Raw genomic sequence first — 24,590 nt, forward strand, 5'->3', positions numbered from 1 at the left:
TCCAACGAGGGACAGCTTGGGCACCTCTCCTGGTCCTCCTTAGCATTACCTATTTCTCACATGGGAAGCAACAAGGTCACGTCGACCCGGAACTTCCCGACATCGGTGGGCATTTTCTCTTCATGCCTTCTGGTCACCTCCGAGTGGCATAGACTCCTCTTCTTGCAGGTTCTTCAACTCCAGAGTCCACCGTTATATCCCACCGACTCGTTCCTGAACTTTTCCAGAGGCACTTTCTTCAAAGTCTTCCATTGTCGTCTAAGGAGGTTTCCAAAGTTTCTCCCCCCCATATGCACCTGGCTTCCCTGGTGTAGGTAACCTGGTTCCATGGGCATCCACAGGTTGCGTGGCTCTCCCACCTTCTGTCCTCCAAGGGAATTCTGAGGGGTCATCTGGGAAAGGCCCTTCTTCTTCCAAACTGCAACACAACTTCTCCATGGCTTTCCATTGGGCACACAGCTGTGTTCCCACTCTGCACACAGCATCCATGGGGTTCATGGGTACTTACCTTGGGTGGTTCCTTGTGCCTCCAGATCCTCTGGGACTTCTGGTACAAGTCACATTCTCGTTTGCATTTCATGTCTTTAGTATATGATTTGGCCTCCCCCTGTAGACCACTGTATGTTGTGCTACTTACCTGATTGCATTTGAAGTATTCTTGTGTATTGTTTATTGTGTTGATATCTCCGGGTAGGAGATATACAAATGTGTTAGTGAGTGTTGTGTAATAAATACAAGTATTTTTATATAAACACTGTGTGGTTCTTTTTCATTTAATTTACACTGCAGATTAAACTGGTAAAACAAGCTGCTTAGCACTCCTTCAAGATATGCCTGAAGGCTGCTCTCACCAGCTACCACTCTGAGAGCTTTCTATGGTTATCAAAGACCACTAAAATCACCGTAAGGGTTGCCTGGATTAGTGCAAGGTGCATCACTTAAATGTGTGTGCACCAAATACTAAGCCAGTCTCCTACACACTTATTTTACCAAAGCTTACCCACTGCCATTTTGACCCTTGGCCCTCTCTACAACACTTCTCGTCTTTGCTCTCTGAGGCACCAACATGGCAGACACCACATTCCTTCTGTCTCTCTTGCCTGTGTTCCTTGAAAATGCCAACTCCTCTTTGTCCTCTGACTCACTCCAGATGTGACTCATCCAGTTCTTGTATATCTTCAATCCCCTCCTCCATTGTGTCCCTTGGCTGTCGTTTGGTTTGCTCATTCCTGACAGACCTCTGGTCCTTTCCCTAGATTTGTGACCCTACTCTGGACATCTGCCTGTGTCCACTCTATTGTAGTGTATTGCAATTGCATTTATATAGCACTTACTACCCCTGACGAGGCATCAAAGCGCATTTTTGGCGAGTAGCACGCTACTCCGAAACCCATAAAGGATTAGTGTTGAATTAGTATAGTGAAATGTGAAAGTAATTTGAATGGTGGATAGGTTAGTCAGTTATTTGGATTCAGAAGGATAGCAGTGTTATATTCCATGTAGGTATCCTATATAGGCGCAGGTAACATTGCAACCTTTCACCAATATTCTTGCCTACATTACATACATAACGTTTTTCAGGGACTGACCTTTTACCTAGATACAACACTGCATTCAGACTGCAGGTTTCTCCTTAGTTCGAATCTCATACATTATGCATGAGGTTTCTTGGAAGCACAGCAGGACCACCATCTCCTGTATAATATCTCTGTATAAAGTTCAGGCCCAAAGTCATCCTTTAGGCCGACACAGTAACACAGCAAGGTAGGACCCCTGGGGAGACCTATGAGTAGATATACATCACATCTTGCTTAGAAGAATAGAGGAGACGAAGACTTCTCGGCTGACACACTGACCAGAGACGCTGAGGTTCCTGCATGCAGACACTCCAGCTTGCAGTTGTTTAACATCCCTCGTGGGGTGTCCGACTCGAGACCAGGATGGGGTTCCAAATTCTCTCATTCTCAGGTAATGGGGTTGACTACATCCTAGAGGAATTCTTGGCATAACACCTACACAGATGCTAGGTACATTTAGGTACATCTAGTTAGACAGACATCATAGGAGTATGCACTGATTATCATGTATTTCATGTACTTGTATATATTCATGATTACTGCAAAATGGTAGAACTGTACCATCGCTTTACTTTCGTAGTACTGCTAATCATATATCTCTGCTACTGTCGAATGGTTGTTACAGCTCATCTATTCTACACTAGAATAATAACTGCTCAATAAATTCTTTTTGAGAAGCGCCCAGTATGTTTATTCTGTGTATCTCTGAGACAAACTAAGTGAGTACGAGTGACTGAGATAAAGGTAGTATATTGTTTCCACGATTCTGAGGAATTGGGGTTGTCATATTCTGAGGTTGCCAGAATCTATTGTCTCCTTGGTAAGAAGAGATTATAGTGGCTCATACAGGCAGGCTAACATACCAGGTGGGGGTGCACGTAACCAGTCTGCCACCAATCCCACAGTATATGTTTTGTTTGTAGGCATGGTGGATTATCTCTTCACGCGCCTGCAGGTGGTACAAAATTCTGCTGCCAAGCTGGTGTGCAACAAAAGCAGACTCAGCTCAGCATCCGAGTGCATGAAACCGCTCCATTGATTACCCATGCGCCAACGAGCAAGATTTAAGCTGCTCAGCCATGCACACAAGGCTCTACACCATCGTGGGCCTTTAATCCTACAGAACAAAACTGAATTTTATGCTCCAACAAGGTGCAGTTTTCTGCCGCTAAAGCAGCGATAATTTTATCGCCTGGCTTGATAATATGCCCATATGCAAGATTCTTGGAGTTCATGGAGCTGTGAAATTCTGGTCCGTCGTGGTGCTTGCTCTGATTTTCAGCATCAGGAGCTTGCTCAACGCTGAAAAATCAGTGCAAACGGCAGAGTGCCACAGGGCACTGCTTCTTTCTACCAACCGAGGTCCTTTTATACTGAGTGGCAGCTTTTGCAAGGCGAGCGATAACTTTCTCAGCATGAGCAGTCACGAACTGCCGGGATGGCTCACGTGGAGAAATCTTGCCGGGGGGGGTTTCTAGTGCTTGTTTTTTCTTGCTTGCACTCGCAACTTACTATTGGCAAGCCACGCATGAGAAAAACTCTGTCACGCTGCAGTTTATGGCAAAACTCCACAAACTCCGTCGGCAGAGTGGAGTTTACTTCCCGCCCCTAGTTCTGGGCCAATCCAGCCTCATCACAGGAGAGTAAGCTGCCTGTCACACCCGACCACTGTAGACCAGTGGTGCATTGTGGAGAGATAGATCTACTGAGATTGAAGTTGTCTCATTGTGTGCAGCAGACTTGATGCAGGGAAGTGACCAATTTTGTAATGTGCAAACATGGGTTCTGCACCTAAAGAAGAAGCACTCCTCATCATCCCTTCTTGCTGAAAACCCTGCATAGGCGCAAGCCCCTTCTTGGAACACTTCACCAAAGAGAACGAGGACAATCAGCAACCTCTAAAAGTTCAGAAATACAATAAAAATATGTTTTCTCCAAAAATATAACCTATATTTCTTGAAAACGAAAGTAACAAAATGTGTTTTTTTTCTCCACTGCACAATAGAAATGGCTCCAGCGCAAAGAGCTTTGCATTCTGTTCATGGAGTACTTACCATTGACAGCCGCCTTTAATCTTTTTACATTAGCTTTAAAAAGGCAGATCTGAATGAGAGGCCCACTATTGGATGGGGAAGTCACCAAACTCCACCTTCCTCCCCCGAGGCACAGCGGGGCTGTGGGGCCTTGTGTCCCTGCTTAGTAGAGTGCCTCTATTACTCATTCTCTTCCCTGTCTCTAATTTTTTCTCTCTCTCCTCCAAGTTAACATTGTCCCCTCTTTATTTACCTCTCTGTTGAGCTCTCATTTCCTCTCCTTCTCCTCTATCTCTCTGTTTCTCTCTACCTGGATCTCTCTAGCCCCTTCAGTTTTTTCTCTGTTCCGTCTATCTCTATTTCTCTCTCTGACAAATATATCTGAATCTTCCTACCTCTTCAGTAGTAGTTTCCCATGTTATTTCTTTGTACTGCTTTTTAGACTGCTTGCTGCATCTCATTGTCTGTCTCATCCATCTGTCCATCCATCGGAGCACCCATCACGGCATACGTCCAGTCTCCATCCATCCATCTGATCAACCTTTCATCCACTCATCCATTCAAATAAAGCTAACACTTACTACCAAAATTGCTCCGGAAGTCTATATTGTACCTCTGTTGCTTCGACAACAGTGATGAGATACATCTACGGGGATTATGGGGTGTGTATTGTAGTGTTTTCTAAAAAAAGGAACGCTGGAACTCTTTTTGTTCCCACGGTACACCGTAGGCCTGTGATGTATGCGTTGAAGAGATGAGTTCAAGCAGGCTTGGAATGTTGAGTTCTGACTTACAAGCAGCGAAATAAAGATGTGTACAACCACTCTCCATGTGTGGCATGGTTACTGGAGAGTACCTGGGCTGGCACGATGCTACAGGAATGACTGAGGCCCCTTCAGTGTTTCTTGTGTGTAGGGTAGGCAATTGTTTTGTTGTGGCACTGAGACCAAGAGGCTGTAAACTGCCAGCATGACACAAAATGATCCTATTACCAGAGGGGATGAACCTCTAGATCTGGAATATCCATATGACACTCTGGTGAGCCTCAGCCTCGAGGGGGTGACTTCTCAATGTTGCTCATTATCAAGAACTTTAAAAGGTCTCTGTGTCAAGACTCCTGTCGCTGATCGTTGAATTCCATAATATTGGCAGCTGGCAGAGCTCTTGGAGCAGGTGTCTTCCATCTGGGGGCGGTTCCCCCTAGGGGGGGCCTCAAGTGAGCCGGGGGGGGGGGGGGGGGGGAGGGGCAAGCTCTGGCAAAAACAAGCTAATATGCTGATAACAGTGCTTTGTTTTAAGCGTACAAAATGAGCAGCAGTGAAGATTAAGTGACCACACTGGAAACTAAGCTTAATTAATTTTGATTAAACAAAAAAAAAAGAGCTGCAACCTCGGAGGGGTGGAGGGTGTGAAATAACAACCCTGCTCTTCCAAAACAACCTTGGATTTCCGACCAGCCCTTGCCACAGGCCCCTCTGCAAACATCTAACGTGGAGTGATACGGAGTCCTGCTGCAGTGTGCTAAAAACTCTGGAACATGAAGCAACCAACAAGGAAGGATTTGCACGGTGTTATGCAGAAGAAAAGGTGAGCGTGTTAAAGTGTGGTGCCCAGCTCTGAGAGTGGAGCAGATTCTGAACAAATAAAGGCAAGCTTAAAGTGAAAACAGTGCCTATCTGAATAAACACACAGCACGTAGAGGGAGGAGCGATGAAAGGGGGGAGGGTGGTGTAGAGGCTATGAAGCAGGAATGTATTGGCTAAAAGAAATTGAGTATGAGCACAGGGTGTGGAGAGGAGACATGCAAGGTGATCCTAATGTTTTCAGTGATAATTAAAACACACAGTAAACTAAGGCAGAAGGAATCATTTCAAAGCAGCGATCTCGGAAGGGTGGTAGGGGCGGGCAATCAGTGTTGTGGGAGGAGCGAGGTTGTGGTGGAATACGGCAGAGGAAGATTAAGTGACGGCACTGGAAGCTAAGCTTAACTAATTTTGATTAAACAAAATCAAAAAGAGCTGCAACCTCGGAGGGGTGCAGGGTGTGAAATAACAACCCTGCACTTCCAAAACAACCGTGGATTTCCGACCAGCCCTTGACACAGGCCCTTCTGCAAACATCCAATGTGGAGCGATACGGAGCCCTTCTGCTGCGTGCTAGAAACTCTGGAACATGAAGCAACCAACAAGGGAGGAGTTGCACGGCGTTGTGCAGAAGAAAAGGTGCGTGTGTTAAAGTGTGGTGCCCAGCTCTGAAAGCGGAGCAGATTCTGAACAAATAAAGGCAAGGTTAAATTGAAAACAGTGCCTTTAATGAATAAATAAAGGTGCACGACCATGCTTTGGGTTAAAGCACTGCACTCACCTCTACTACTCTACATTAGAACTGAAAGCAGCGCTGTGAACAAAGAAGAGCAACGGCAAAGCGATGGCAAGAAAAGCAGGCAAATGCAAAACAGCTGTTTTCAAGCACTCGTGCTTGTGCTGGCATCCACCTTGCGGGAGCGAGCAGCGGGGGTGCGAGAGCCATCTGTTTTCAATTAGCGCGCACGACGCTGCTCGCTCCCCCAAGGTGGATGCCAGCACAAGCACGAGTGCTTGAAAAAAGCTGACCAATTTCCGAAGGTCATCTCCTAGGCAGCGCATGCGCGCTGCCTAGGCGAGACCTAAAAAACTACTAGTGAAATAAACAGCTGTTTTCAAGCACTCGTGCTTGTGCTGGCATCCACCTTGCGGGAGCAAGCAGCGGCGGCGCGAGAGCCATCTGTTTTCAATTAGCACGTGCCGCTGCTCGCTTCCGCAAGGTGGATGCTAGCACAAGCCCAACCACTTTCTAAAGATCATCTCCTAGAGCAGCACATGCGCGCTGCCTAGGGGAGACCTAAAAATATCAGCATTTGTAAAGCGCACAGCTACCTCAGGTAAGGTGTCCCGGCGGTGAGGGCAGTCGGAAAGATTAAGCAAGCTATTGCCCAGAGTCACAGGGTGCTGGGCTAACCTGCTGCTTGGGATCGAACCGTGAGCCCCTGTGTTCCAGAGTCAGCCGCCCTGGCCGCTGCCCCACACCTCTTCCCCAGCGAGGTTAAACTACAGCCAAGTTGATGGAGCTGCAGAACCTGATGAAAGTCGCTCTAATACCTGACCTTGTCAAGCCTATGACTCATATGGAGTAGCTTCTCACTCGTCAATCCAGAGTTCTTTTAGCTCGCACACAGTAGGACTATGGTATATAAATGTCAACACAATACAACAGAATACAACAACAGTAATCAACTTTCGAACACACTTAGTGATTATCTTAATAATCATAATAGATGATGATAGTAATAATCATGGTGACCAACAGTGTCATCATTGGAATGCTGACAGCATAAATATTATTACTGCATGTAATAGCCATACAAATAATGGCAAACTATAACACCAAGACACTACTAATAATATGTGTCCAACCCCAGCAATACTACTACATCTACTACTACTAATAATAATTTTTGACAGAGACTTCTAGCTACGGACTCCCCCGTTTTTAAAATATTCCCAAGGCCTCATACTGGATCCTTTTCATCAGTTCCTCTGCGTACCAGTAGGTGGCACCATGCAGCTCCACCCAGACTCAGTTCCAGTCCAGAAATGACATGCAGAGCCTATATAGGTGACACTCCCACGTGCTGATTGGGAGAAGTTGGCCTGATATATGCTGTCCACTAGTTATAGTGGGCACCCTGTATCAGTCCAAACAACCCCTTATGGTGAATTGGTTAAAGACAACCTTTATTGAAAGCTATCCTAGTGGTAGGTATGGAGAGCAGCCTTCAGGCTAAGTCTTGAAGGAATGTAAAGCAGCTTGTTTTACCAGTCTATAATGTCTTGAATGACCAAATGAAAGGACAACCACACCAGGTATATATTTAAAATATATGTATTTAAGACAAAACACACCCCTCTAGTCTCTTTATGAGACTGGAGCTCGAAGTACTTAATTTACAAGTTAGCGATCAACAGTAATAGCACAAATACATGTTTGGGCCCTAGAGGCGTACCAAACCATATACTAATAAAGTGGTATAAGAACCACGACAGAACTAGACACAAGGCCTAGAGCCTGTAGAATCGCTGGGACCCCAAGGAACCACCCAAGGTAGTGACACAGGGGACCCACGGGGGCCGTGTGCAGTGTGTAAACACAGCCGCGGGTTCCCGTTAGCTTTTATGAGCAATAACGCGGTTGGAAATTTAAAGATTAGGGACACTTAGAATTGAGTAAGGACTAAACCCTTTTGGACTTAGGAAGTTCTAGGGCTAACACCCACGGGAGCACCGGAGTACTCGTGTTACCTCATCCAGGGAAGCCGGGTGCATAGGTGTCTTTTGGTGTCGGGTCGCGTCGTCAATTTCAATGTAAGCTGGCGAAGAAGTGCTGCTGCCGTGAAGAGGAGAAGTGTCCGAAGTGATCCAAGCCTGGATCTAGGATGGAAGGAACCTGAAAGCAGAGGGGACAGAGTCTGGGTCACTTACCAGTGACCAAGGGCACGATAGACCAATCCCCACAGATGTCGGGTGCTTCAGGTTAGTTGACGGGTGTCTTGACTCTTCAGCCACCAGGTCCAGGAGTTGCCGATAATGACCAGGAGCTGGATTCAAGCTTTCTCACGAAGTCTGTCGTGTGCTGAGGTGTCGGTGACGAGATTTGACTCAACAAGCCTTGGCAACGGCAAGTCACTTGGAATCAGAGAAAGGACGGCGGTGCAGACCAGCAAGGTCTGGGGGACTCACCCAGCGAGGGTAAGTCAGGGCACGTCTGGTGCAACCAAGAAAGCCCAATCAGAAGATGAGTTGCCTTCGTGGGGACCTACTAGCCAACAGGCTAGCGATCGTGAAGGAGCCTCGAGCGGTTGCACTGGAAACTGGCCCACGGGTCACTCGTGGAGTGGAGGCCAGAAATATTTGGTGCAGGAGATGCTCAAGGCTGGGGCTACTCGGAGCTCAAAGCACAACTTCGAGGAAGACCAGGAAGATGATGGTGTTGCAAAAGTTCACGGTGTCCAGGGGTCATGGTTCCACATCACCCACGATAGCCATGGGCCTCAGCTTTGCTGTGGACTCAGGGTAGCCTCGGGGAAGTCCGGAAATCCACCTCTAGTGATGCAAAGACTTTGGCATCCGGCAGGAGCTTCAGCGATGCAGATCGGTCAGTTGCTTCTTTGGTGCCTGCCAAGCAGGGGAGTCACTCCTTGACCCCAAGGGAGATTTCTTCAGTCTTCTAAGCAAAGTAGAACGTCGAAGGTCCAGGATATATATTGCAGAGTTTCGTCCAGGGTAATCTAAAGTTGCAAGGACTGGGTTCCCATACTTATACAAAGTTTGGGGGTTGGACATACTCTAGGGACCCACCTATGGGAGGGTTTGGAAAGAGGGGTGGTTACACCCATTTCCTTTGTCCAGTTTCACACCAGAGCAGGGGCAGGTAGCCCCTGCAACCGGTTTGAACTGGACTATGCACAGGGACACCAAGTGTGCCCCCAGTGCAGGACTTCAAAGCACCAGAGAGTGCTCCCGCCCAGCCCCAATGCACATCTGCCTGTCTGGGGAGGTGGTTACACCTCCCCAGGACAGGAAACCTATTGTCCAGGCCTCCCCTGCCAGAGTTTCGGTCAGCAGCAGGAAGCCAGACCCGTGTCTGTGGCAGAGGCATCCATTTTGTGATGCCAGGGCTTTAGAAAGTCCTACCGGGTTAGACCAGTGTGAACATGTCTCTCCCTTTAGAAGGGAGGAATGCTACCCCCACCGCCAGAACTGGCGTGGGGGGGGGTAGTTTTCCAAAGCGTTTGACACCAAACACGACATGTTTCCGTGCAGCCATCACAAAGTTAGCATTTACCGCGAGGTTATAATGCACTTAAGAGTATATGATCAGGCTGCACCACAAACAGCATCAGAGGAGGTACTCCGAATGCTGCAGAGGGGCTCTGCTCATGCAGGGGCACCCTATCACACAAAAGCCAAGCACTCTGCCTTCAGGATTGTTAAGGCATGCCATAGGAGTGACTTATAGGTTTTATATGTGTGTGCAATGGTAGTGATATAGGTAGCCTATACCACTGTAAGGGGTGCAAGCACACCCTTACCCAGGCAGCTGTAGCAGACCTGTGGTGCCATTTTGGAGTGCTTCCCAGGGGTGGAATAATACATGCTTCAGCCCCTGGTAGGCCTCTGAGGTACCTATGCCCTAAGTACATAGTATACCATATACTAGGGGCTTATAAGGCCCTCCAGAATCCAATTAGATTTGTACCTAATGTACATGGAAACCATTTTAGAGATGAAGCAGCTAGGCTGGGGTCCTGATTAGCAGGGCCACAGCCAGACTAAGAAACAGATCCTACTCTCCTACACTGATGGGAGTTCTTTTTTTCATGCCACCTGACAGAGGTCAAGAGGTAGCACTTGTCTCTCAGGTACTCCCTTTTACCTCAAAAATCTAACACAGTGTGCCAAGGAAATGTCACCTCCCAAAACTACAGATTTGAACCTTGTAGAGATTCTTGTAAACAAACGCCTGTGACACACCCCCATTAGGTTTGACTGTGGTACCAGGGGTCAAGCCAATACTCCAAGGCCGACAGCGACTGTGCACCAATAAATCCAAATACAATCTGAGACCATGAGGAGACACTCTACATCACCAAGCACAGGAAGACACATGACGAGACCAGTCCAAGGCAAAAGTTTGGTCTCGGACCTGCTCCAGGTGGAGGGATTGTAGTAGTCACTTCAAGGGTTGGTCTTCATCCAGATTGAAATCCTCAGGAAAGTTGAAGAAAAAACACAAAAAATCCAAGTGGGAATCGGTCCCTTATGTCCACTCACATTCATACATGCATGGAGGCAGCATTATATTTCTCGCTCTTGAAGTCGAACGATGTCGAAGCCTATCCCATAACTTGTTGCGGTGCAACCTGAGTTTCTGGTGCCATCTGTGACAGATCTGAGAGTTTTCAGAGGCCAGGCTCCAGCCCCTCAGTTCCCAACCGTCTCCCTCTAGTGTGCCTTCCGGCCTCAAGGATGTCTGTGGTCCTCCTCCTGCAATACCCCTGGTCGATTTGCCCTTGGTGCCAGTTGGACCCTCTGACCATCCTACAGGACTGTCTTTTTCTCCAGTGCTGCCATTACCTCTGGCATCAAGATACATTTCTGTTCCTGGAACATCAGTGCCAATGTCTGCTCCATCAACACCAGACAACAAAGTCCCCATTGCTTTTTCTGACTCTGAGTTGGATCTGCACCAACCTCCACTTAAAGCCACATTCAGCCGATGTTGAGGCCCCACTTTTGGATAATGATTATGAAGTGGGTAATGCAACTAGTCATTCAAATACCAAAGAGAACTGGTATGAAGACCTGCAGGACACTAGTGGTCTAGATATATCTCCCGAATCCAGGCTCATCTCGCCCCCAGGTCCTGCCACTGAGGAAATGTGCCTCTTACACCATCATTATACGCAGGGCAGCCAAAGTCCTTCGCCACCAGCTCCCCACCTAGGAGGTCAATACATGTGCTCTTACAGGAGTGATTTGTGAGAAGTTGGCCTGATGTATGATGTCACTAGTTCTAGTGTACACCTTATATCAGTCCAAACAACCCTTATGGTGATTGGTTGTAAAGTCAACCTTATAGACCAGCTATCCTAGTGGTAGCATGGACAAGAGCAGTCTTAGGCTAAACTCTGAATGGCATGTGAAGCCAGCTGTGATACCATATATAATCCCTTGAATACCAAATGAAAGGACACCACAACAGATATATATATATAAAATAAAGTGTATTTATTCTAGTCAAACCCTCAGCACTCTTTATGAGATTCGAGGTAAGTACAACACAGTCTTATTTAAGCATACATTAAGTCACACAGGTAAGTAATACAGTTAGGCCCTAGGGGCCACGCAAACCATATACTAAAGAAGTGGTATAAGGACCACTGTCACGGAAATAGGATAGGCCTAGGCCTAGGGAATCGCTGGGGCTACACTACGCTACCAACAGTTAGGAAGTGGGAGGCCCACGGGATTCAGGTGCAGAGTGGAAACACTCACGCGTAATGCGTATAATCGATAGAAATAGTACAGTTCTGAAATAAGCAGTTTTAGGACACTTCTGAAGCAACTAGAAAGTCGAGACTCGGAAACTAGACCCTAGGATAGTCACTACCCTTGTGAGCACCGAAGTACCCAAGTTACCTAGCCCACAGGCTGCGGGTGCATAGGTGTGAACTTGCGTCAGGTTTCGTTGTGGACTTCTATGGATGCCTGAAGGAAAGTTGCTGACGGGCAGTCAGTGCAGAGTGTCCGGTGGATCCCAAGGCCGGGATCAAGAAGGAAGGGTACCTGCAAGCAGAAGGGACAGAGTCAAGGTCACTAGCCAGTGACCACGTGGAACCAGGAAGGAACCAGGCGATGTCATGAAGATTGCAGGTGAAGGGTGAAGCTTGTCGCAGCAGCCATGGGTACCAGGAGATGTCGAGGACGACCAGGACCAGGAGGCGAGCTGTCCCACGAAGGCTTTTGCTGTCGGCGGCGTCGAAGTTGAACTAGGACTCACCAAGCCTTGGCAAGCGGAACCCACGAAGAATGGAGGACTTGCTTCTGGTGCAGACCAGGAAGATCTGGGGTGCTTCTCTTTTGCAGAGGAGCGGGAGCCAGTCTGGAGGAGCCAAACCAGCAGTGAAGATTTGAAGGTGTGTCGTCACAAAGGCTGCTAGCCAACGGGCAAGCAACCGGACAGACGCGGCAAGCAGGAAAATGCAGAAGGGCCCCACGCAGAACTCGTGGAGTGTGGGGGGCTGATCTTCGGTGCAGATGGTGCTTGGGGTTGGGGCTTCTCAATCCCCGGTGCACAACTTCGAGGGTACCTCAGAAGCTGCGCTGGAATATACTCGCCACTTTTCCCAGGTAGCCGGTCCCACGTCTCTCGTCGCCTCCACGGATCTCAGCTCGGCTGTGGATGTGGATCAGGGTCGGAGAAGTCTGGAAGTCAAGGCTCTGGTCGGGCTCTGCAGTCGGTCCCTCGTAGACTTCAGCAAAGCAAAGGGTAGTCTCTTGATGGTGCCTGTTTGCACAGGGTAGCCACTCCTTGGCCACAAGGGAGATTCTTCAGTCTTCTTCTTTCGTCGAAGGTCCAGAGTTTCTGTTCAAGTTGCAGGTTCAGGATAATCTAATTTAGCAGGGCCCAACTAGCTACTAATATACTGGGCTAGTGGGCTGGGCTACCTGCAAGGTCCCTCCTATGGGTGGGACCAGGAAGGGGAGTGGCTACACACCCTTTCCTTTGTCCAGTTTCGCGCCAGAGCTGGGGCTGGAGTGCACCAGCATCGGTTTGAACTAGACTATGCATGGAGCACCTTGTGTGCCCCAGGCATGTCTCATTCCTTTCAGCCCTCCCTGCCCCAATACAGGAAACCTATTGTCCAGGCCTCCCTGGCTGGGAGGGCTCCCAGCAGCAGGAAGTCAGACTCGTGTCTGTGGCAGCAGCATCCATTTTGTGATGCTGAGGCTTTGGTGAGAGTTAAACAGCAAAGTAGGATTTTAACATTTCTCTCCCTCTAGAAGGGAGGAATAATATCCTCATCACCAGAAATGGTATGGGGGTATTATTCCAAAGTGTTAGACACCTTACACGACATGTTTTGATAAAGCCAAACCATAGTTACCATAACCGTTTAAGATTATAAGGTACTTTAAGAGTATATGGTAGGCTATATCATAGAACAGCTATAAGGACATGGTTCCGAAAGCTGCAGACAGGCTGAGCTCATGCTAGAGCACAATCTCACATGTTACCAAGCACTCTGCCTCCAGGATTGTTAAGGCCTGCCATAGGAGTGGCTGATAGGTACACATGTGTCTATATATAAGGGTAGATATAGGTATACTATATCTAAGCAAGGGGTGATTACACGACCTTGCCCCAGCTGAGTGATCAGCCAGTTGTGTCTGATTGGAAGGCCAGACCAGGGGTGGCATAATACATGTTGCAGCCCCTGGGAGGCCTAGGGTACACCTATGCCCTGGGTACCTAGGGTACACTGTACAGGGTCCAATAAGGTGATCCTTACCAATTGTGTATGTACCTAGGGTACATGGAGTCCATTTTAAAGGGAGAGCAGACAGCCTGAGACCCTGAATGGCAGGATCTCAGGCCAACTAAGTCGAAAAACCAGCTAGACACTAGGCTAAAAGTTGGGGGTAACCATAGTCAGATATCCACCTTCCTACATGATTCCGTTAAGGCAAATTTACCACTGAGACCCTCTTGCCTTTTAACAAGGCCATGACCGATACTTTATTGGAATCATGAGCCAAACGTTTGCTCTAATAATGTATACTTTGCAGTGTGTATGCAGTTCTAGGATGAAAGCTAATAGCTCACTATCCTATAATAGGACTTTAAGTTATAAATTGCAATTAACAAAAGGATGTCTCTTTTGAAAGCAGTAACCTGCTGATATGTTTACATCATACCCACTCTGTAATCTACCCGGTACACGTTCTTTGCAGCAGGCATATTAACCCTCTGACTTAACTTCACCTTAAAGTCAAAACCTCAACTTTACAAAATGCTGATCTCTCTCCAGGAAGATAATTAATCACGCGAGTTATCTTGACATCTTTGTGAGGCCTGGTAATTGCCGGGGGAAAGAAACACTGCAGCAGGTGCTTCAAAAGCATAATAAACTTTCAAACATGGCGCCCCCAGGAAGCCAGCACCCGGTGCGGTGGCACCGGTCGCACCGCCCTAAAGCCGGCCCTGGACCCTGTCCTGGGGGAACCTTGCGTCTCTGGAAATGGCAGGACCACCAAGGAATTTTCATGATAGTGAACCATCTAGCAACATCATTGAATACTAGGGTGGATAAGGACAGCCATCGATGTCTAGTGGATCTCGAGTGGCAGTAAGGTCTCTTCCTCAAATGGGGAGAATCTTGCCTTGATCTGTTTGCCATCGCCGATAATGCACAATGTCAGTACATCTCCGCGTTAAGAGTTTCCCAGGCATCTCGCACTTGGAGATGCATTCCGCTTTGAGTGGAACTGTGGACTCCTAGATGCCTCTCTGGGCAAAACCACTCCTGCCCTGAGTTTTCAAGAACAGCAGGATCAACCGGACCCAAGTCATCCTAGTGGCCTCAGTTTGGGCACAGAGTGTGGTATCCAGAGCTCATGGGCTAGAACGTCTGTTCTTCGATCAGCTGATCCCTACAGGAAGACTTGCAGTCAAAAGCAACATAGCAGGCTTTTGCACCAAGGCCTTCACAATCTCTACCTTCATGCTTGAAGATTGAGCAGCGAGAGCTGAACACCTTCAGCCTTCCTCCGGTGGTTGTTGATGTTTTGGTTACCAGTTGTCTTGGTTACCAGTTGTCCCTCGACGAAAATTGTTTACGCCTTTCGCTGGGACGAATATGCAGCTTGATGCGGAACTTGGAAGAGAGCCCCCTCCAGTCTACATTATCTGACGCTATGATGCTTATTCCGTCCTTAGCCCTGCAAGGCCCTGCTCTTGGCCCAGCAAAAGAATACCTTTCGACTCTTTCGGCCTTTTTGAGGTTGCTGGATCAGCCGTCTTTGTTTAAGTGTCCAGGTGTTATGAAATGTTTGAAAGGGTTACAGCATTTCTTTCCTCCATCTCCCTTTATCTTGCAACTGTGAAACTTTAACTTGGTCCTACTTTTTCTGATGTGCACTCCATTTGAGCCACTTCACAGCTGTTCCTTGCCACTGTTCTCCCTCAATGAAAGTGTTCCTTAGTGCCAGAAAATAGTTGAGGGATGGGAGTAAGCTTCATGCTTTCTGTGTCAACCCATCATACTCCACTTTCTTCCCAAACACAGTCTTTATGCGGACACTGGCATATTTGTTCACTAAAGTTGCAACGTCATTTTCCACGTAGTTTAAAATATAACCTTGCCTGCATTTTATGCTCTGCCTCACTGCATTGCTTGAACCCCAAGACAGTGCTGAGCTCTACATACATCATATCAGCTCTTTGTGGCTTTGCTGAAGTGAAAAAAGGCAAGGCTGTGTAGGAGAAACACATCTTATGTCGCACAATGCTCTGCATTAAGATCTACTATGCTCTGGCAAAGAATACAGGCTCCAGAAGATCTGCATGTTCATTCTAATAGGGTCAAAGCTGCTACCACAGTGTTATTGCAGGGGGTCTCTCTCCTAAACATTTGCCTGGATAGTCAGGTGTACCAAGAGGGGCATTTTACCTGCTATATCCTGCACAACGTTCTGGATTGAAGCCGTCACAGACCCACCTGCAAATAGGTACAGCTATGGTGTCTATTCAACTGAAGAAAAGTCTGTGGCTTGAAGTCTCAACCAGAAGAACAAGTTACTCATCTTTGTAACACTCTGTTTGGTAGAGACTCTGTCTAGCCACAGAGATCTCACTGACTCTCCCATCCTCCACCATTCTGTGGTTGCCCACCGTCCATTAATAAGATCCCAAGTCTAGGAATCTGCACACTTGTCACATCAATTTGCTTTTGGAGCTCAGTGTCCGGGGGCGCAGACAGTCTCAACAGCAACTTACATCAAAATGTGGGATTAGTGCCTATGTAGGCTCCATACATATTTTCCGGAGCGACATCAGCGCGGAGCCGCAAGGAGCCATCTACTTGCACACAGAGGTGCTGCTAAAATGTGTCTAGATCCAGCCTGAAGCCTGGAGAATATTAAAAAGGTAAGGAATGTGCAGCTAAATAGAGTCTCTAACAGAAAGAGAGTTACAGACGGTAAGTAGCTTGTTTAATAATGTTGATAATTATCATTAGAATGTGAACAAACACAATATCTGGCAAATCGCTCCCCCCTGTTGTTTCTGACCAGCACTGACTCCTCATAGTGTATGTATAAATGCCCCTCCCTATGTCTGTACACACTGAGGGTGGGTGGGTCACACACCTGAACAGAATTCCCCTCCCTTTGTCTGCACACAGGGGGGTCACACACTTGATAAACACATACTTTGTCTGCGTTTGGACACACTGGGTAAAATAAACACCTGGCACACACACAAACACTCCCTGTCTCTGCACACACTGCAAGATCACACACCTGGCCCATAAATGTGATCCCTTTGCCTGCGCATACTCCATGAGACACACACAAACACACACCCTCCCTGTGTCTGCATACACTGAGGGTCACGCGCCTGGCACAGAAATCCACTCTCTCTGTCAGCACAGTCACAGGGGGATTTAACACAAGTGGCACAGAAATCCCATCCCTGTGTCCGTACACCTCACACTGGGGGCCGCACACCTGGCACAGACATTCCCTTTCTGCACATTCTGGGGTGATTTTTACAATATTATTTATATTAAACCATATATACATATAAATAAAACCACCTTACGTGCATCCACCTATCGACTGTGGAACAAACTCAGTTCTGAACAATTAGAAACAAGGATAGCATCCAGTACACATCTAGACACAATAACATCCGTTCAAAAACTCTATGAGTGGCTACAAAAAGCTTTGGATATCCTAATAGCAGTAAAAGCGACACAACAGAACAAAATAAAACAGGCACTTTGGAGAAATACAGAGCTAAAATGGATAAAACAACAAATTAGAAAGCTGCAACGTGCCTGGCTCAAAACAAACACCATTCAAGGCAAACGTCACCTACAGTAACTTAACAGATTATACAAGTCAAGTATAAAAAAAAGAATTAAAAAGATACTTTATCAGACAGAATTCAAAATGCTAAATGTGCAAATAAAGAATTCTATCAAATTCTCACTAATTTATCAAGAAGAAGCTCACACCCATTACTCAAGATTTCACAGACAAACTGACAAATCATTACACAGCCAAAACGGACACATTGGACTCATATTTAAAACAAAGACAAACCACCAGCCCCAACCTTTTTCCCAAACAACAATCCAAGAATATTCTAACTCAACCTCTTCATTCCTTCCAACAAATTTCACACAATTAATTTATGGACCTGGTCAAAGCAATCAGGCCTGCCGGCAGCCCTTCTGACCCGTGTCTACCGCAAACCTTCAAGAACATTCTTCTAATAACCTCTGCTGCCACACCAGTAAGAAGAATCATCAACAATTCCTTAAGTATGAGAATATTTCCAGACGAACTAAAAAAGGCATACATATGCTGATTATTAAAGAAAACAAACCTGGACCCGCTGACCCATACAACTACAAATGGACCTTTCCTGGGCCAACTGATAGAAAGAGCAGCATTTGCCCAGATGTCACAATTCATTGAAGATAATGCCATACTTTCAGATTTCCAAATGGGATTTCTTCCAGGAAGAGGCGCAGAACGTGCCCTTGATGCCTTCTGGGATGACCTGAAGAACACAGTTGCCCGCAACAGGTTTGCTGCACTACTTCTCTTGGACCTCTCGGCTGCCTTTGACACAGTTGACCATGACGCTCTTGACACAAAAACTCTATAAAGCCGGCATAGAGGGGACTGCTCTAGACTGGATCCCATCACACCTTCACAACAGAACTTATATCAGCCTAACCCCCAATTTCTCTTCCAAACCGTACTTCACAAAAGCAGGGGTCCCTCAAGGCTCTATCATCTCACCCATGCTTTTTAACATCTACATGAACTCATTACCAGCACTGATCAAACAGTTTCACAAAATATATTCAACAAAGGAACCTTCGCTCTAGAGTGGCACCTCGCCTCAAAATCCAACCATACAAGAACAAAAACCATGGGTGGCACATTCTCTGTTCAGGCAGCCAAACTATGGAACTCTTTACCCTCAAACAGAAGATCCACAGACGACCACCTTATCTTCAGAAGACGACTCAAGAGTTGGCTCGTCCCCACATAACCACCACACTCTAACATAAATATACAGAATATCCCTCTGTATATCAGCATTTATTTGGACTATAGATGTGTACCTACATATGTGTACTGCTTTGTCTAAACGTCTATAATAATTAGGCCTTTAAAGATGTAGATATTTGTTAGTTCTGCTTAACAAATGTTCATGTTACTTTAGTACCACTATAGTTACAGTAGTCTATGTTTACCATGTATATAAGTGACTGCATAAATAAGTAAATCTTTTATCATAACTATTTATCTACAATTCCGTCACTGTTCAATTACAAAAAATAAAAAATATAAAAATAATTTAAAGTACAGAAACACTGGAAAATCAGAGTTTATTAAATGCAACTTTAATCTACATATATTACCTTTTTTATATTTATATACGTACCATGTACTTATGTGATCTTTATATTTATTACATCGCTTCTAATTCAGCATATCAGATGCACCACCCTATATCTCTTGCAATAAATCCTCTACATCCACACTGGCTCATCTCAAACCTCATTCTACTACTCTTTCCAATGCACTACCCTATTTCTCACGCTATACATCTCTCAATATATCCTCTACCTCTGCCCTCTCATTCATCCCAAACCCGATACCACTACTATGATCCCCAAACTACCCCTTTCTAGACTCTCCCATCCACTACCCCTTCTTGCATCGTCTCGTACCTCTTTTACTATTCAGATCTCCAAAACAAGCCTTTCTAAACCCTTCCCTCTGACTCTTCCCCCTCCACCTCCCCTTTACTCAATCCAAACCCCCTCTTACTGCTATGATTTCCCCCCCAAAAAATAGACCCTTCCCTCTTTTATCACTCTATTATTCCTTTTCAATTCAAATACCAGACTAACATGTCCACCTCTCAAAACAAATTAATTTCATATCTCCCTACAATAATTCAACCCTAATCCCTTTTGGGTTGCAGAGTAGCGTGCTACGCGCCAAAAGTGCTCCAAAACCTCATCAGGGGTAGCAAGTGCTACATAAATGTAAACCCTTCCCTCTTCCATCCCTCCACTATCCTTTTCAATAAAAATAACAGACTAACATGTCCACCGCTCAAATTAATTTCATATTTCCCTAGACTAATTTACCCCTAATCCTTTTTTGGTTTCACCGAAAAAGCACTTTGATGCCTCATTAGGGCTAGTAAGCGCTATATAAATGCAATTACCATACAATTTGCCACAAACAGCTCTCTGTGTCTGCACACACAGGGTGGTCAAACAACTGGCACAGAGACCCTCTCCCTGTGTCTGGATGCACTGAGTGGGGTCACATACCTCACACACACACACATACACTCTCTGTACCTGCACACACTTGGATGGACACCCATCTGGCATACACACTATGTGTCTCTGCACACAGGGGGCACACTCCTGGCACACAAATGCCATTCCTGAATCTCCATACAGTAGGAGCAGGGTGGCACCTTGCACAAAAATCCCCTTTCTATGCCTACATACATTGGGTGGTTACACATGTGGCACAGATAACCCCCTGTGTCTGCAGACATTGGGGGGAGGCCACAAAAATGGTTGGCACAGAAATCCTCTCCCTGCATCTGCACATACTGGAGGTTCACACAGCTGGAACACACTTGCCTTCCTTATGTCTGCACACATTGGGAGGGGAGTCACACACCTGGCACAGAAATCCCCTCCCTGTGTCTGAATACACTGGGGGGGTCACACACCTGGCGCACCCACACACACACCTTCTCTAAGTCTGCACACATTGGGGGGTCACACACTTGGCGGATGTATGACGTTACAACGCATGCTATTACAACGCATACCTTTACAACGCATTTTTTACAACGCACAATCCATTACAACGCATGACATTACAACGCAGGACACTACAACGCATTTTTAAAAACTACCTTTACAACGCATATCCATTACAACGCATACTACCTTTACAACGCATACCATTACAACACATAATATTAAAGTACATTTAAGGTAAGTATTAGATAGTATAGGGTTAAAAATTACTAATCTAACTCCAGGGGGTGCAACAGTAGGGTAAGTGGTGGATAGTATAGGGGTAAAAATTACTATTCTAACTCCAGGGGGTGCAACAGTAGGGTAAGTGTTGGGTAGTATAGGGGTAAAAATTACTATTCTAACTCCAGGGGGTGCAACAGTAGGGTAAGTGTTGGATAGTATAGGGGTAAAAATTACTATTCTAACCCCAGGGGGTGCAACAGTAGGGTAAGTGTTGGATAGTATAGGGGTAAAAATTACTATTCTAACTCCAGGGGGTGCAACAGTAGGGTAAGTGTTGGATAGTATAGGGGTAAAAATGACTATTCTAACTCCAGGGGGTGCAACAGTAGGGTAAGTGTTGGATAGTATAGGGGTAAAAATTACTATTCTAACTCCAGGGGGTGCAACAGTAGGGTAAGTGTTGGATAGTATAGGGGTAAAAATTACTATTCTAACTCCAGGGGGTGCTACAGTAGGGTAAGTGTTGGATAGTATAGGGGTAAAAATTACTATTCTAACTCCAGGGGGTGCAACAGTAGGGTAAGTGTTGGATAGTATAGGGGTAAAAATTACTATTCTAACTCCAGGGGGTGCAACAGTAGGGTAAGTGTTGGATAGTATAGGGGTAAAAATTACTATTCTAACTCCAGGGGGTGCAACAGTAGGGAAAGTGTTGGATAGTATAGGTGTAAAAATTACTATTCTAACTCCAGGGGGTGCAACAGTAGGGTAAGTGTTGGATAGTATAGGGGTAAAAATTACTATTCTAACTCCAGGGGGTGCAACAGTAGGGAAAGTGTTGGATAGTATAGGGGTAAAAATTACTATTCTAACTCCAGGGGGTGCAACAGTAGGGTAAGTGTTGGATAGTATAGGGGTAAAAATTACTATTCTAACTCCAGGGGGTGCAACAGTAGGGTAAGTGTTGGATAGTATATTACTATATTATGCGTTGTAATGGTATGCGTTGTAATGGTAGTATGCGTTGTAATGGAATGCGTTGTAAAGGTAGTTTTTAAAAATGCGTTGTAGTGTCCTGCGTTGTAATGTCATGCGTTGTAATGGATTGTGCGTTGTAAAAAATGCGTTGTAAGTGTAGTGCGTTGTAAAAGTTGCGTTGTAAAGGTTGTTCCCCCACACTTGGCACACACACATTCCCTGTGTCTGCACACAGTAGGAAGGGCACACACCTGGCACACACACACCATCCCTATGTCTGCACGCACTGGAGGGCACACTCCTGCCACACATACAACCTTTCAGGATGTCTTCACACACTGGGGGCACACACTTGACACATACACATACACACCTTTCCAGTGTCTGCACACACTGGGGGGCACACTCCTGCCAAACATACACACTTTCCGTATGTCTGCACACACTGGTGTCACACAGCTGGCCCACACACACCTTCCCTGGGTCTGCAAACACTGGGGGGCAGGTCACACACCTGGCACACACACACATTCCGTATCTGCACCTGTCCTGGCACAGACCTCCTCCCTCGCCGTTGTGCCTGCAGGGCGGGCAGTGCGCTGACTGGGATGGTGTCACACGAATGGCACAGACTGAAGAGGGCACATTGTGTACAGAAGCCAGAACGATGCAATGCACCTGGCAGGGGGCGCACCCCTGTCACGCGTGTCTCTCAGGTCACACAGTGCAGACTGGGGCGGGGAGCAGTCACTCTACCTCCAACTACGGGCCAGCAATAGACTCTGCAGATCTGAAATAAACGGCCCTTCTACTTAGAAATAGGTGCACTCACCGTGCGTGTGCAGAAGAAGCGGCGCCTGGTGCCGGCAGGCAGGGCTTCAGGCCTCCTCTGGGTCCCCTCGGTCTGCGTCTCCTCGGCCTCACCTCTTGGGGTGTGGAGAGTGAAGTCGCAGGTGTGCAGTGCCGGGCAGTGTGAAGAGGGCGCGCAGTGAGTGGATAGTGCTGCGCGGCGCGGAGAGGCGCTACAGAGTGAACGGTGGAGAGTGCTGGTGAGCTGCTGGGAATGCAGTGGTGGACAGGGTGGAGCAGGCCGGCTTTAATAGGAGGAGGCTGAGATGTTATCTGCGGAAGGAGTGGGGGCTGCAGGCTTCACCCCGGTCCGCCTTATTTGGGCTGAACAGGAGGAAGTTAGACTGCGCGAGCGAAGAACTTGTTTTACAGCCTCTGCCCGGACCCCTGACCCCGGCGCGGCCTCTTCTTCCAGCAAAATGTACATTCCAGTGACGAGGAACCCGCATGTGGGGGCCGCTCACGACAACAATCAGCGCCCCCTCTCTGCCCCTCCTGGGCTGGCACCGAGAGGCCTCTGGAGTCCTCCCCAGCCTGCCATGGTCAGACTGGCCCATAGGACAGTCAGGCAGGTCGTGTCCGGTTTTTGTCCGTTTGAGGGCCAGTTTTATGGTCTGCTGGCCAGTGTTTACTGTTGATTTCCCTGAAATTAAAAGAAACATCGCCTGCAGCCCGCTGCACCTTCAATGCAGTCGAATAAACTTAATAAAAACTCGTCCAAGGCGAGTCTTTGCAAGTTCAAAACTATCCCGATTTGCATATTGGATGCTTCTCAGCTTTCTTCTTTGCTAATGAGGCCCTTTATAATTTGCTGCCCGGGCCTTTGTTCCCTCCCAGGGCCGGACCGTCCAGGGCTTGCTTCACTCTCGAAATGTGTCCTGTAAAACTGCCCTGTTCTCGAGAATGAGGAAATAACAGGGCGAGGGGAAGGCGCAGGAAGCCTTTCCAACAAAGGCACTGAGAGATTGTCACCACACTTACAAGATGGATACAAAAACGACAAAACATGCCCCTGCTGTTCAGAAACAAGATATAGAATTAAACAGTGGTGTAAAGCAAAATGATGGGCCCCCTGCAGAATGGGCTCAACGAGGGCCCCTGAACGGTTGGGGCTCTGTTCACTGCAGAGTCTGCTCAGGAAAACAGAGTGGCTTTCCTGAGTGTTTAACTGTTTCTTATTCCATGCCACTGCATGCCTTGTGTGATGCCCGGTGCTCCTGTGGGGCAAGGCCTGTCTTGGCCTAGGGGCACGTAGGCACGGTAAAAGAAATAAGGCACAACACACACACTGGGCTCGTGTTGGAAGTACCGCCCCCGAGCGAGCGCTTCCATTTATTTACCCCGCAGGCCACGCCTGGCCTGCGGATGAAGTGGGGGTGGGTTTCCGGCAGTGAGCCAGAAACACAGGAGCGCTGCCCATTACATCCCTTCCCAACTCAGTCCTTGAAAACAAAATCTAAACAGTCTCGGGGACATGCGTACAGTTCGGGGTACCTGCACACAGTCTGAAGGCGTCAGCCTCTGCTGCATCAGCAGGCAAAGTCTCGTAGCCATTAGTTGGGGCGAGGATTGGGCCGCAGGTTGTACCTCTGAGAATGGCTTCTTTGGTGCGTATCCTTGGGTGGCATTCTGCTTGGAGGCAGACAGGGGAGCGGCGAGGTGCTTCCACTCCATGATTCTCCGCCTGAGGTCTCTTGAGCTGGGCTTGCTGAGATACCTGGGTGACCTTCGATTGGCTCCTTCGAGGACTCCATGGGGATCTCTTTGAACCAAGAGATGTTTCTGGAAACCTCTTCACCTCCTTTCTTTGCAGTTACCGTGGTCCCATTGCTGGTAACTACCGTCCAGGTGCCAGGTTCATAGTTCATCTTGAATTTTCCTCCTGGCCGGGGATCTCTGAGAATGACGGTTGCGCCTAGCCGGAGTATCCGTTGGACTGCGCGGCGTTGAGCACTGGCTCTCATAGTCAGTCGCTCCCGCCTGGTCTGGTGCTGCCTGAGCCTCCAGAGGTGAGGATGTCCACCTTGGACAGGTAGGGATCAGGTCTCTCCTCGGGCCTTGTAGCATCAGCAACCAGGGGCTTCTCTGCGTGGTGCAGTGTGGGGTGCTGCTATACTCTCTCAGAAATTTGTGAAGTCGCTTCTATAGGTCAGCCTGCTCCAGCACGGCAATGCGGAATATTTTGTTCAAGGTGTGCATAAACCTTTCGACTTCGCTGTTTGCCTGTGGCCGTTGAGGCGTGAGGCGGCGGTGGAGTATTCCTCGCTGTCTCAGAAAAGGGGTGAA

At 47.4% G+C, this 24,590-nt stretch overlaps 1 protein-coding gene across 1 annotated transcript in view; it reads right to left on the bottom strand.

Annotated features, from left to right (window-relative positions):
• LOC146808517 (TRPM8 channel-associated factor homolog) overlaps positions 1–22,418 on the bottom strand; it is a 156,064-nt gene extending 133,646 nt beyond the window's left edge. Inside the window, exon 1 of the mRNA XM_085623590.1 lies at positions 22,288–22,418. The gene's annotated coding sequence lies outside the window, so the exon portion shown is untranslated. The remainder of the gene's footprint in view (positions 1–22,287) is intronic.
• Between the last annotated feature and the right edge of the window lie 2,172 nt (positions 22,419–24,590).

This window comes from Triturus cristatus, chromosome 8 (assembly GCF_964204655.1).
Source record: "Triturus cristatus chromosome 8, aTriCri1.1, whole genome shotgun sequence".
In the NCBI taxonomy this organism is placed as follows: Eukaryota; Metazoa; Chordata; class Amphibia; order Caudata; family Salamandridae; genus Triturus; species Triturus cristatus.